Below are 14,802 nucleotides of genomic sequence, written 5' to 3' on the forward strand. Positions count from 1 at the left end.
CTGGGAAGAGTCCACTTTAAAGAAGCCTGTTGTCTGGTTTTGCACATGGTAAAACTTCATTGTGGTTCCCTGAGTTCTCAGGTTACATGTAGAAATGATTAGAGCTATTCTGACATTTATCTTTCCCCTAAGAGGAGTTACTTATTAACATGTCTTACCATAGAGCTATTAAGACCCACTCCCCTATATATAAGGCTGCACAAACTGCAGAATTCTCAGCTCAAACAAGAGTAGAACAAATATGCATTCAATTCAATGGTACTATATCATTTTAAGATCGGGGGATGAAGCAGAATGCAGAATTCTCAGCTTCACAGTGAGCATCCTTCGTTCAACCTTAGCTTTTCATTCAAAGAAATGCCTTGTGAAACTCCAGTTAAAGAAAATTGTCATCAGCTTTAAGGCTATTAATTCTGCAACCTAATGGCAATAATCCATATATGATGTGAAAGCAGCTATGTAAATAATTTTGGGCGCAAACCTGAGCTGTGATCACTGCCTTTTTGTTGCAAGAATGAGACATCATCGAAATAATAACAAACATGAATATAAGAATAAGCATTAAGAATTATCATAATGAAGTCAGCAGCCAGTTCTGAATTCAGTCATTTCTATGACCTTCATAAACTGTCTTGTAGTTTTGTCTACCATAAAACATTCCAAATCTTTTCACAACCATTTTCACTGTTACCAGGGCTATTGGCCCTCTTGTCGCGCTGTGATAATCAAGAATAAAATCCCTATCAATTTTAACGTGAGTGTGATTGAGCCAATAATAAATTCTTCTTTCTTGTTTCAGAAAATGCAGGCTATTTCATCAGCTCTCTCAACTTTTATTCATTTCTGAAAACAGAGTACCAAATTAAGGCTCATGTACATTGTGCCTACTATACGTGTCTTAGTTATTGATATCTGTGCATGACCGTGGGCCATATACACCTCTAAAAGCTTCATCTAAAGTTCTTTGGTGAAAAGACTCCCATTTAGAAGTTTGCATTTCCTTATTCCATATCTTCAGTCCCCAACTCTTTTCCACTGTCATCAGTCAATTTGCTTTTTTACATTACGCAAACATAGGTATATGTTTCTGTCTGGAAGGGCTATCTCAGGGATGATTTAGGTCTAACCAAAAGACTTGGAATACAAAGACACACTGAAACTACAGGTTCACATCTCAGTAGTTTTTCTTCAGCTTTGCATTGGTACATGGTACTTCAAAAGGTGAAATGTATGAGAATCATGGAGTTTATTCTGTTACAATATAGGTTTGCACCCAGTTTTTTAAATTAATATCACTCCTCCTCTCAGTCTTGTGCAGGATGGTGTATGCTAATTGCTACCATCAACCCCTGAGGCAGTTGCATTTCAGAAGTGTTGGCTCCTGTGTATATACCATAGTTGGTACAGCACTTTGGCATGCAAGGTAGTATATAAATGTAAAGTATTATTATATCATGTATTTGGTTTGTTGGAAATATTCTCTGTATTTGGCACAGAGGCTACAATTTGCCTATGTGGCACTTAAATGTAGAAAACTTTCTGTGTGCCTAACTGAAACAACACGAATACAAACCTTGCCACATTTGACAGAGAAAAATTACATTCCCATTTGCTAACTCATTCCATCACGTTTGTTTAGTATACTTCAAGATGCAATACTGAGGTGCGGTAGGCAGATGTGAAAGTAAGCTGGTCCGATGTACTGGCAAAAGCCGGTATGCCATGCTGGATCAGACCGGCTTCCCCAGGCTGGTGCTTTAAAGGGCCCAGAGCTCCCTGCAGCAGCTGGAGCCCCAGGTCCTTTAAATCAGCTCCCAAGCCCCGAGGCTCCAGCAGCTGGGCTCAGGCAGCGATTTAAAGGGCCTGGTAGTGGTAGTGGCCAGAATCCCGGGCTCTTTAAATCGCCCCTTAGCCCCGGGGCTCCAAGCTGCCTCTGCAGCTGGAAGCTCCAGGGGTGATTTAAAGGCCCTGGGGCTCGCAGCCACAGCTGGAGTGGGACCTTTAAATCTTTATTTAAAGGCCCTGCCTCTTCCAATTGAGGCCACGCCTCTTCCGGTTGAGACCATGCCCCTGCTCAGGATTCCAGTGTACCAGTCAGGCCTTTAAGTTACTTTCACCCCTGGCTCTTGGACTCTTCAGAAGATGGAGAGAAACTGTGAATCCCGTACATCTACTAGTGTACATACTATTAAAGCTGAAAAGTTCTAATTGCAGATAAGATTTAGAGGAAGAGGGCATGAAAATAAATTGGTTTGCCAGGAGGCATGGCCATTTATTTAATCACACAAGTGCATATATTCAACATAAGTGTATAGCTTCTGTCTATCTTTCTGTCTATTTAGGTACTTATAATATGGCCCATGTGAGTACCTCACAATCATTAATAGATTTTATCCTCACAAACCGTTGTGTGATATTAGCCCCACAGTATAGATGAAGAACTGAGATACAGGATAGATTTAGTGACTTGTCCAAGGCCATACCCAGGCCTTGTGGCTGAGCTGAAAACTGAATAAAGTCTTTTGAATTCCTTTGTTCAGTAGCTTTCATCTTACCTTCTCCCATTCTCATGAGCCCTTGGTAGCCTTCTGCCCAACATCAGTGGTTTACAGTTCCTCCATCCTGGATGCCACAAGGTATTATGGTGTGTCAGCTTCTTTTAGAGCACCTCAGTATTGCATCTTGAAGTACACTAAACAAATGTGATGGAATTACGGTAGATAGCAAACAGGAATGTACTTTTTCTGTCACATTGTAAGATTTGTATTTCTGCCATCTCACTTCATGGAAGTGAAAGTGACCTTATTTATTATGATTAGGTTTCATTTTCCTGCTCATAACGATTTAGAGGGATACATTTTATGGTGAAATTGTTTTGAAAAGAATGTTTTAAGATGTCTTTTGTATTAAATGGTTACACAAGACAACCACAAAACTTCCAGCCAACTATGATAACATGCATAAAGCAAAGAAACAAAAAGTAACAAATTAAATTTAAATCAGCATGAGTCTCATTCTCATTTACATTCCATAAATGTACTTTATGCACACTTTAAGGCACGTTTACAATGTCAGAGAAGCATAAAGGGACTTAATGTAAATGTAAACTTGGCTCCTTGTCTGTGTTTGATCTATAAACAAGTACTTATTCAAGGTAAATAACCCTTTGCAAGAGACAAGAGATGTACATATTCTGTCTCATAGTACCAGTAAATCCAAAAAGTCTGTAAAATATGCTAGTATAAATCTTACCAGTCTTACATGTTATAATCCTATATATAAACATATGATACTGGCAAGATTTATACTTGAAGTATACTCTGTGTGTGTGTATGTATATATATATAATATTTTGATGGAAATATGGGGAAAGAGTTGGTGTATTTATTTACCTTACAGTAGACCATACAACCAAAGTGCTACTTTTTCAACTTTTCTGGAGGAATAATAAGGGATTAAAAGTAGATTTGGACGGGAGAATGTTCATAAGTAAAATACAGTATTTTAGTTTCAACCTAATTAATTGTGTTCATCTGCTATTAATTTTCTTGTTGGTTATAATTGTCATTGTTTGAACAAAGGACAAGAACAGCTGTCAGCATCTGTTTACAAAATGCAAAGAAGAGCAAACATAGCCGGGGCATATATGTGACTACTCAAAGGAGGGGCTGCTCAGTGTGCACTGAATTCATGCATTTTTTAGAGTAGCTTGACATGGTGCTGCTATCATATAGATATAGAACTGGGCTTCCCAAATCCATTCAGTAGATTTTAAAATTGCCTTTCTGAATACCATTCTATTTTTTTGTGTGCACTGAACTACAGAGAACTGTGTACTTTAAAATGTCTTCCTTTGAAATGAAGCTTGTTTCTTGTTAACATGTACTAAGTTGTATAAGTTGCTTCTGTAATATATCTCAAACTTTCTCTCTTTACTAGCCTGTTTATTATTAAAAGACTATGGCCAAAAATTCCCTGTATCTCTTTGGCTAAGTGTGGCCAAGACACTCTTTTTACATAATCTATTCTTCAGATCCTTGGTGTTGCATTCATAATAAAATATTAGAATTTGTCTTGCTTTAGCTGCCCTCTTCTCCCACTTAGGGCATGTAATACTGCCATTTGTAAGATTAGGTGACGTACTTGAATTCTAATAGCTTTTATGAGACTTGTTTGCCCAGAACTAGTTTAACCAGCCCTGGGTTTGTATAGGAGTCCCACATCAAACACTCAGATGACAGCTATTGGGGAGGGGAGAAGAGAGCAATTAAAGGACTTCAGGAACTAGTGGATGCACAAACTTAACAGCATGAAAAACAGAATCTGGAAATGTCTGATGGAAAAACAGACCCATGTTAATTACCATAACAGCGCAAATGGGACCATAATAAATAGAACCACATCATGTATCCTAGGAAAACCTGTATCCTAAGGAATCGTGCATCCCACATGCTGTTTCCTGAGGAAACAGCTTTGGCCTGAAATCTTGCAAGGTGGTGAGAGCCTCCTGAGAGCTGACGAGCACCCTTACCTTCCAGGGAGGCTGTAGCCAGGATCAAGGTTCCATTGTGCTAGGTACTGTACTAACACAAAGGTGGAGATTGTCCCTGCCCTAGTGGGAGTGCTCAGCACCCCCAGACTAGGCACTTTGGTAGAAGCTGGTGGGTTTTAAGGAAGTGTCAACAGCCCCCATCTTTCTTGACTTCAATGGGATTAAATTTAGGTTTTGAGTACAGCTAGTTGGAAAACTGGGCTTTAAAAATTTTGTTGAAAACAAGAATGTTTTCATTTTGGGCAAAATTTTCAGTGAAGAACATTGACTTTTAATTAAAAAAAAAATCCAAAAAGCTGAAACGTGAGAACTTTTCAGCAGTTTAGTTTTGTGTTTTGGCTGAAAAATGCCAAAAATCTAAACTTTTTGAAAATTTGGCCAGAAATTGTTGGTTTTCAGTTTCCTGATGAAAAAACCCAATTTGTGAGGAAACCTGTCTTTCTCAGGTTTCTCAGTGCAGCAGGGCTCAGGCAGGCTGTCCACATGCAGTGGCTCCATGCCGCTCCTGGAAATGGCCAGCTACTGGCACATCTCTGCGGCCCCTGGTGGGGTGGGAGGAGACAGCTCCACCCCAGCACCATCCCCACAGCTCCCATTGGCCAGGAATGAGCATGGGCAGCGCATGTAGACACGCTGTTCCCCTCCCGCCAGGGTTGCACAGAGATATGCTGGCAAACGGCCGCTTCCGGGAGTGGCGTGGGGCTATGGCAGGCATGCAGGTGCGCAGCCTGCTGGAGCCCTGCTTCACCATCAGCTGGGAGCTGCCTGTGGTAAGCGCCTCCCAGCTGGAGCCTGCACCTCGCATCCCCTTCTGCACACCAATCCCCTGTCCTAGGTCAGAATCTCCTCCTGCACCAAATTGCCTTCCAGAACCTGCACCCTCACCCTCTCCTGTACCCCAACATTCTGCCTCATCCTGGAGCCCCCTCCTGCACCCAAACTCACTCTCAGAAAGAAACTAATATAACAGCTGTTCTAAGGTAAGAAATAGGCTATTTTGAATTAACTTAACTATATTCTACATGTTTTAAGACTGAAATGTAACCACAGAATGGCTTTATGTTAATTAAAAGGCAAGTTTAGTATGGCGTTAATAGCCTCGATGCCATAATTGTGATCATTTTGTTTTAAATTAGGAAAAAGACTTGTATACAGGGGCCCCACAAAATCTAATAGCCCCGGGCCCACAGAGGAGTTAATCCGGCCCTGGTTACAGTGGCATAAAACCAACAAGAGGCCTTGTCTATATGGGAAAGTTGCACCAATGTAACTTAAATTAGTTGTTTAAACCAGAGCAAACCGTATGTGGACACACATTTTGGTTTAAAAATGGCTTATTCCAGTTTAGTTTAAACCTGTTCTCAATCAAGTTGGGTGGGGCGAGGGGAGGCGAGCGAGTCACACTTACACCATAGCAAGAATGTCCACGCAGGAGTTTGTGCCAGTTCAATGAAATCAGTTTAAATTCACACTTGTGGTTAAACTATTGCAACTTTCTCAAATAGATGAGATCCAAGAGGAGAATCGGGTCCAATGGAACTGTTTGTCTGGATAAGGAGCGTAGGACCCGAACTGGAGTTAAGAGCTTGTTTCTGTTGCCACTTGCACTGGTTTCTTAGGATTTAAACTGGCAAACACTCACGCACGTGAGTAACTTTATACATATGAGTAATTCCGTTGAGTTCAGTGGGACTATTCATAAATACGAAGTCACTCCTGGGGTGAATATTTGCACAATCAGGGTTTTAGATGGTAAGCTTTTCAAGGCAGGGATCATGTACAGCACCCAGCTATACAATGAGCCCCCAAACCTGACTGCAGCCTCCTGGTGCTACTGCAGTATAAATAATAATAATGCACAATACTGATTTACACCAGTGAAAGTGAGAACAGGATCAAGCCCTAAATCATGTTTCACCCAATGTTTTCATGTTACTTGTTCCAACAAAGCAAGTCTCATTTTTGGAATGGGAGGAGAAGTTGTTCAGTATGGCATTTGTTGTATCCCCTTCCTTTCCCTTTTAAAATTATTCATCCTTTCAGTGCACAGTGGAGAATTAGCCATTTGATTCTCAGCACTGGCAATGCTGTCTTTGATGATATTTAAAGTGGAATGTGTTCCCTTTTGATGCTCTATGGTTTTGAATGAAGTACATGCAAGCAGTTTAACAGTGCAGACAGTGGCCTTGTTTGCCTTTGCATATTATTTCATCATTTAAAAAATATTATATAAATTATTTTTAAAAAGAAGAGAATATGAATTGTCTATTGTTTGCTTGGTGAAATTGTTTTCACAGTGTTGTCATTCCCTTCTGTTGAATAGCTATGAGCTATCACATTTTTTGTAAGTTTTATAACTGCATCAAGCTGTGCTGACAAAATGTCCTGGCATAACTGTTAATACGCATTGTCATTTTAAGCATGAAACAGTTTAGCTAATGATTTATCTCTTATAATGCAGCACTTGGGGCAGCTGTATGATTTGTCTCTTTAGCAAGTCAAGTAATTTTTTAACAAAATGTTAAGCACAGATGGGCCATAAGCTGTCAGTTAACCATTATTGTGCATGCATCTGCTTTCCTTCAATGCACTGTTTTATGTATTCAGCCACTTACTTAGCTGCAGCTCTCTGAAAAGCGGAACCTACTCTGATTGGCAAATAAAATGTTCATTTGTCTCTTCTTCCTATTGTTTTGTTTTGGTAACACATGTCAGCAGCTCAATTACCCAGTTCATTAACAGCTCCCAATGGACATGATGGCCAACCCATGATAAGGAGGGTGATTGTGGCACATATGGTCAATAATAGCCTGTCTCTTGGCAATTGTAAATAAAAGTCACTGTTGGCCCTTTCACTTTACTACAGCTACTGTTTTCCTTTTCACCTTGGTCTACGGAGCTCATTGATCATGTGATTCTGTCCAAAGAAAATAAAAACTTACTATCTATTGTCAAGAAAATAACTTAGTAGATAGGCATATGTTTTGGGATTCTGTTAACTGATTAATTACATTATTAATCAGTTTACTTAAAGAGTAATACTTTTTCTTGCCTTGGCTCACTTTCTCTCACTGAAGACTTTTGTTGAGGTGCCTGTGGAGTTTTAAAGAGCCATTTTAAATGTTTTTGTAAGTATGCCCTTTGCGAATTGCAGCAGTTTTCAAAGGGGTAGTTGGAGTGTGACTTAATCCTTGTAGATGAGACATGTTCATGTCTTGAACAGACGGTAGTTCTTTTTAAAAAAAAAAAAATTTAGTCGCCTAAGTGCCTATAAAAAGGGTTAAAAGGGATCCTGCTGATTTTTTTTCCCCAGTATTTCTAACTGTTCCAAACCATTTAATGGCTTTTCTAACTTAAAAATTACCATTGTTTGTAAAATGGTTTCTGATCCTGAAAAAATATCACCTTTCACACTGTAGTAAGAAAATCTAGCAGCATGAATGCATTTTCATCGTAACTTCACTGGGAAATATCTTGTTTTAATTTTTTGATGCAAGTTTCATTTTTTGTTAGATTAAAGAAGCCCAATTGTTCACACTTGGGTGGATTTATATTTAACAATGAGACCTAACAGAAGGAAGTGTCCATTTAAAAACAAAAACCACAAATGTTAAAGAAGGGGAAAAAATCATAAAGATGCAACACAGAAAGAAAACAATGGCATGGATTAAATAACAGCACTGAGACCTGGTAAACCGGCGAAAACCACTCATTTCCAAGAGTGTTATAACAGAAGCAGTGCAATTCAGAAATTTTGGGTCAGTTGCTGAGCTGTGGAACACGTTCCATAGCCCTTATCTTAAATAAACATACAATGGTACTGTTGTGAGTCTTAAACAACTCACAGGTGGCTGCGTAGTGACTTTAGACCTTCTGAACTTGTCCCCTGCTGCCTGCCATATTCATAACTAATCTGTACTCTCCATCCAGGGTTGTGGGCACTTGGGGAGTTGTTGAGTGTCAGAGTTTATTTGTACTATTTTGATTAGCACAGACCTGGCAGGGGCTTATTTTCTTTTTAATGACCTCTTGCTGTGAAACTGAGGTTTCAGGAGGAGGAACTGGGGGGAGAGGAGAGGCCTAGCATTACATTTCTGTAGGGAAGGAGAAACACAACTTGGAGAGCTGCTGGGCTGGGAGCAGAGTAGTCAGTTGACTCTAGAGTCTTAATGTTTCATATGCAAATACAGATATTTTCTTAAATGGAAACACTGAAGGGGAAAACATGTTAGAAGGAAATTAAGATGCCGGTTACTTTTTCTGAGGACTTTCTTTTTTTTTGTGGAAAAAAGGACTCCTGACTTTTTTTGGTCTATCAACTGTTAAAATGCCATCTGCTGAAAGCTTAGCCTAACACAAACAATGATCTAAAAAGGCATGTATTGCCTTGCTACCTACCACTGCTAGGAGTTTTTATAGCAAATGAACCCTGGAGATTTATTTGGAGAATGCCTAGGGAGAGTCTTATGGCCCAAACGCTATGACAGATTCTCTCTTTCTTTCTCTTTTCTTTTTTAGTACATATGTAATATTTTTTAATTTACATTTGAACTCCTTTACCTCTCCCATCAAAAATAAATGTTGACAGGGAGTCTCCAGGTGCTGAGGTTTCTGGATTGGATTGGTTTGGATTAACCCCTACTGTGCATCCAGTTTAACCTCACCACCCACCCCTACCGTCCCCCCAAAATACAACCTCCCCCTTCTCATCCACTTCAGCTTTCTTTGTGTCTCCTGCATCCTGCCAGGCAGGTGTCAGAGCCCTGAATGCGGGCAAAGGCCCTGTTGATGGATACCACAGATGGAGCGTGGAAATTGATAGAATAGGCCTCAGCCACAGGCCATTTCTTAGGATTCAACAAAAGCCTCCAAATAAGTCAACAAAAATCCCAAAGATCACAAAGGGAAAGTGTCATTTGTCATTTACTCTGGGTTTGTGTGGGGATATCAGTCTTGCTGCACTCCTCCTGGCTTGCACCCGAGTAAACACGGTAGAGGTCATTCACATCTTTTTGAGTGTAAAAGGCTACTTCAGATCAGAAAACAGTTAGCTGCCCCATTGTGTCCTCTGTGTTGAATGCTAAAGTATACAAGTATAGAACATTCTGCAATTAGCCAAATAGGTGCATCAGACATTGAGTTGCCCCATTCAAAGACTTAAGTAATAGAGAAGAGGAGAGGGAGTCTTGTTAAATTAATGTTACATGAAATAAATAACAAGATGTGGCAAATGGAAATGTAAAGATCAATCTCAGCCCAATGGGATGTTTAATTTTTTTGTTTTGTTTAATGTGTGTCTTATTTTAACAAAATCCACAGCTATATGCAATGCTTCTAGCACAGACCAAAGATTATTAGCATGGAAGAAAGTCAGAATGATTTTTGTGTGGGTAATTTTATAACAGTTGAATGTTTGCCAATGAATTTCTGCCTTCAAAGCTCTGCAGAAGGATATCCCTCTTTTCAGACATTTCTAAAGTGCACTGTGTTGCATCTGTAATAAATAAATATATGGTTTTTAAATGGTTGTCATGTTTTTGTTATTTAATTATTCAAATGAAATATCGTGCTGAGAAGAAAAAAAATGCATAGAATGAGCGCTTATGAATTATTTTGTTCTGTTTTCGTATGGGCATGTCTATTTATGATGTGCTTTGGGAAACCAATAATTACAGAATTCCATGTGACCAAATCACTATGAAATTGAGCAAAGGTTTTGTGCATAATAGTGTTAACTAGGATGAAGTATTTCCTGAGGCCACCTAACAGGTCACAAAGTGTTAACGAACAAAGAATTGCTCTCTAATTCTGTAATTCCTTCTTTAATTAAACTTCATGGACAGTCCACTGGTGGCACTTATGGTTTCTCCTCCCACTTTGATTTGCTTTTTAAGGGAGGAATTTGTAATCCTGCGGGGTGATTCTTGTCCTCTACATGGTCTTTTTGGAAACTAACAACGCTCCTCCTTTCTCCAGCTACTGCAAAAGGAGGTTTGAGGACTAACCTCTTTGAGCTAATTATAAAGGTTAGCTCCTATTTTCTGTCTCTCTCTGCCGTACTTCCCTTGTTTATATATAGATCGCTCTCACACTCACATCATTATAGACTCAATACCTTTCTAAGCCAGCAATATCACAGAAATATATGAGACTGCTCACAGGTACCATAAATAGGGGTATCTGAGTCAGAATGTACATTACAAAACCATTGTAATTTCTTAGGTACATGTGTCTATTTCTGGGCTTGGTCAATATTCTGGTAGGCCTTTTAAAAAGTTAAAAGTTTATTAAGAGTTGTTTTTTCAGTCAAAAGCCCATCACCTTTGAACAGATTTCAATAAAGAAAAATATGATGCACTCTGTTGTACAGACAGCCTGCTATCATTTGAGATTACATTTGCCTGATTCTAATATTGCAAATCAGATGAGACAAATGAACTCGGTATTTTTCAATAACAATAGCCAGGTTTGGAGTAGAATGGTAGTGATGAACTCATCTGAATATGAAAGCCATTTAATTTGAAGTTCATTTTTCTCCTTCATGTTGTGATTCCAGTTCAGAATTTATGAGTTGTATTAGATGCATTAACCTAGATTCTTAGTTACTTTGCTGAGAAAAATGTTCAAGTTAGCAGTCCTGTTTTACCTTCATGCCTTTTCTTTACTGTAAATGACAACAATTGAAGGTGGAATGGAAATGGAATTAATCATATATTTCTGTGCTAAATTAAATACATCATCCTGTCATGGATACAAGATCTTCAGCAAACAGGGAAATATCAGAAATAGTTCACTGTTTATAAAATCATTTGAATTGCCTTTTTAAAATGTACCTAATACCTCTCCCCCACCCAGTTAATGCAGGTATTCAGGTGAGGATTCTGAGGTTAATTCAATTTTCATTTTAGCTATGCATTTCAACTTTAACTTTCCTAGTATGAAATGCATATTTCCCTTGATAGTCTGAGTATGTCTGATAGTTATGTAGAGGTTGGGGTGAATGGAACCCTCCCACATAGAGAGGAAGGATGGCTCACTGGTTAGGGTATGGCACTGTAACGTGAGACTGGGTTCAACTCTCTGCTCTGCCACATACTTCCTATGTGACCTTGGTAAAGTCACTTAGGACAAAATGTTCAGAAGCATTTATGTCAGTTAGGAGCCTTAGGCACTTTTCAAAATGTTACCCTTAGTGTGTGTCTGTGGCTCAGTTCCCCATCTGTAAAAGGGGATAATAGAAGTTCACTATCTCCTGGGGTGTTGTAAGGATAAATACATTAAAGACTGTGAGACATTAAGATACTACTGCAATGCGGGGGCATCTAAGTGCCGCAGGCCTTGTCTACATTTAGGGCTGCATGTAGAGTATAGGCACTACGCATGTAGCTACATGCCTCAGTGGGAGGCAGCTGTCTCCATACATGTCACTGTGGTGTGTAGCTACAGATGTCTGGCAGCGGGGAAGTAGTGAGGAGAGCCTACCTCAGAGGGGAGGCAATGGGGAAAGGCTCCAGAAGCCAGGAGCTGCCAGAAACTTTCTCTACCTCCCCAGGCCTTAGCCTTTCCCTACTGCTGGAGCCTTTCACTCTGGTGGAGAAAGGCTCTGGCAGGGGGTGGCAGTAGGGCTGGTGCAAGGATGTTTCGTGCCCTAGGCGAAACTTCCATCTTGCGCCCACCCCTCACCCTCCGCCCTGAGGCACCCCCTCCCCGCCCCAGCTCACCCCTGCTCCGTCTCCACCCCGAGCACACCATCGCTGCTTCACTTCTCCCGCCTCCCAGGCTTGCGGTGCCAATCAGCTTAGGTGCCGCAAGCCTGGGAGGCGGGAGAAGTGAAGCAGCCATGGCGTGCTCGGGGAGGAGGCGGTGCAAGGGTGAGCTGGGGGTGGGGAGTTCCCTTGTGTGCCACCCCCCTGCGCTCCCCTGCCCCAGCTTCCTCTGCCTAAATGTCAGTGGCGACTGGGGCGGCCGAAGATCCTGCCGCTGCAGTCGCTGTCGAAGAAAATGGCGCCCCCCAAATCCTAGCGCCCTAGGTGACTGCCTAGTTTGCCTAAATGGTTGCACCGGCCCTGGGTGGCAGTGGGACACTATACTGTTAACAATAGCAGTGTGGATGTGGGAGGCACTTCCTGGGCACATAGAAAGCTGTGTAGGTACTATACTGTAGGTTTCAGGTGTGTAGGACATTCTACTTTCCTTTCCTAAGAAGGGGTGCCAGAACAGGAGGAGGAGACATGGGACCATGGGCCCCATCACTTCTTACCGGCTGTAAGGCAAACAATGGGTAGGAAGGGGCAGAGAAAGCAAGTGGGGATGGGGTTTTGGGGGAAGAGGTGGTGCAGGGGCGGGCCTCACAGGCAGAACGTGCAGGGGCTCAGAGGGAATGGGTGGCATGAGGGTGGGGGCTTGGGGAGAAAGGGTGATGTGAGGAAAGGGGCCACCAGGGGAAGGGGTGATATGGGGGGTGGGGCCTGAGTTTGGGTGCTGGCAGCCCCCCACTCCTTAGAGAACTTTCGTCGCTCCTGTTCCTAAGCCATTCCTCACTGACTACACAAGCTGGGCATACTCTGTGTGTCCTCTATACCCCACGGTAGCTTTGAAGACACACGTTTAGATAGATAGGGCAGCAGCATCAGCCTGCCTCCTGAGGGATGCTGGGAGAAAAGTACTGAAAGAGGCCCTGATATTGACAGGTTTGGAGCTTCCTTTCACGGATTCCTTCGTGGTGTTCATAGGTTTTAAGGCCAGACTCTCATTGTTCTTCAGAAACTTATAAATCCCTCCCAATCAAAGGGAGCCTTTGGGAGAGAAAGTGTCTCAAAAGCGGACCTACCAGGATTTCCTGAGTCTTGTTTCAGGTTTTACCACAGGCAGGTACAGAAAACCATTAACAGTTCGGTTGTGCTCTTCTAACAGAAGCACCAACTTCTCTTAGTCTAACTCATTAGCCACATAGCTGTTCCAGTTGAGTTGTCATAGCAACAGAGAATGATTATGTCTGGAGCCGCTGTGGGGAAGATACTTAGAGAAGGTTGTGTTTTTTTCTGTTTTGAAGCTTCTGGGATGGTTTAATGCTGGTGTTTGTAACCATGCAAGTTTTGAAGAAGGTAAAAGACCTGAAATGATTTGGTCAAATATATTGGGAACTAAGACAAATTCAAAGAACAAGGAGTTGTATTTATTTCATGATATGCTAGAAATTTACTTGATAATGAAGAGGGTTTTGAACCACATTGAAACATAGAATTAAACTGTTTGGAATCAGCAGATCATGCTGTCTGTTCTTTATTTGAAAAATAGAGTGGGTACTCTAATTTTAGGGCCCAAATTCTTCAAGTCTTGCTCAGACAAGGCTCTCATTGAGGTGAGAGACTGGGAGTTATATGTGCTTCTCAATGCATTACAATTATTAACTAAAATGGGAGTTTTGGCCAAGATGCCTGCAGGATTGGTCCCAAAACATTTATTGTGGCTGGATGACTGAAATAGTTTACAGATGAGATTAAAGTTAATCTAATTGCTGTATCCTAGCAATCTATGAAGTCATTTAGACATCTGACTGGTTAGTGTGTTGTTGAGTGTCTCTGTACTAGCAATAGCTATTCCTCTGTGTATCCAGAAATTCATAAACTCTTCAGCTGAGTTGCCTGTAAAAGGACCTTGTCTTCCTACACGCAAGACTGGGTAAATAGATTAGGTGTACTTATTGGTTCAAACAGCTTGAGTGAAATTGAATATGTAAAATAGTTGGAACTAAACAAGTCAGTCTCTTTAGCTAGAGTTAAAATGAGATTTCTGTTCTGGCTTTGTGTTTTTAGTTATGCTTCAATGAGTCATGTTCAGGGGATTATTTTATATCAAGGTCTGTACCAATAATCTATTTCATTTTATTTAAGGTAGAAGTGGTGCTAGGTATTTCAATAAAATGATGAATTGTAAAATCAGTGGGGAGTCTCCTTCCCGTTGCTGGATGGGTTCTCTTGCAGAGTTTAATGGATGAGGGAATTTTTGCCTCCTGGGATAGTCTCCGCTCACATGAGCTGCCGCCCTTATACCACCCCTCACCCCACCCTTTTCTATTACAATTACCTGATGGAGGAGGAGAGAGGATGTTGCCAGGGTTCTGGAAGAGACTTTTGAAATGAAGTCAGTATAAGATAGAAGTGGCATCTATATTAACCCCTCCCCCACCCCTATCAGAACAAGGAAGAAAACGTACTGTATGTCTATGCAGTGTGGTTGTAGCCATGTCG

The 14,802-nt window shown here is 41.0% G+C and overlaps 1 protein-coding gene across 4 annotated transcripts in view; it reads left to right on the forward strand.

Moving 5' to 3' along the window:
* The window catches only part of PAX3 (paired box 3), a 102,068-nt gene that overhangs the window by 52,790 nt on the left and 34,476 nt on the right, over positions 1–14,802 (forward strand). The gene's annotated exons all lie outside the window — the stretch shown is intronic.

This window comes from Gopherus evgoodei, chromosome 9 (assembly GCF_007399415.2).
Source record: "Gopherus evgoodei ecotype Sinaloan lineage chromosome 9, rGopEvg1_v1.p, whole genome shotgun sequence".
Classification (NCBI taxonomy): domain Eukaryota; kingdom Metazoa; phylum Chordata; order Testudines; family Testudinidae; genus Gopherus; species Gopherus evgoodei.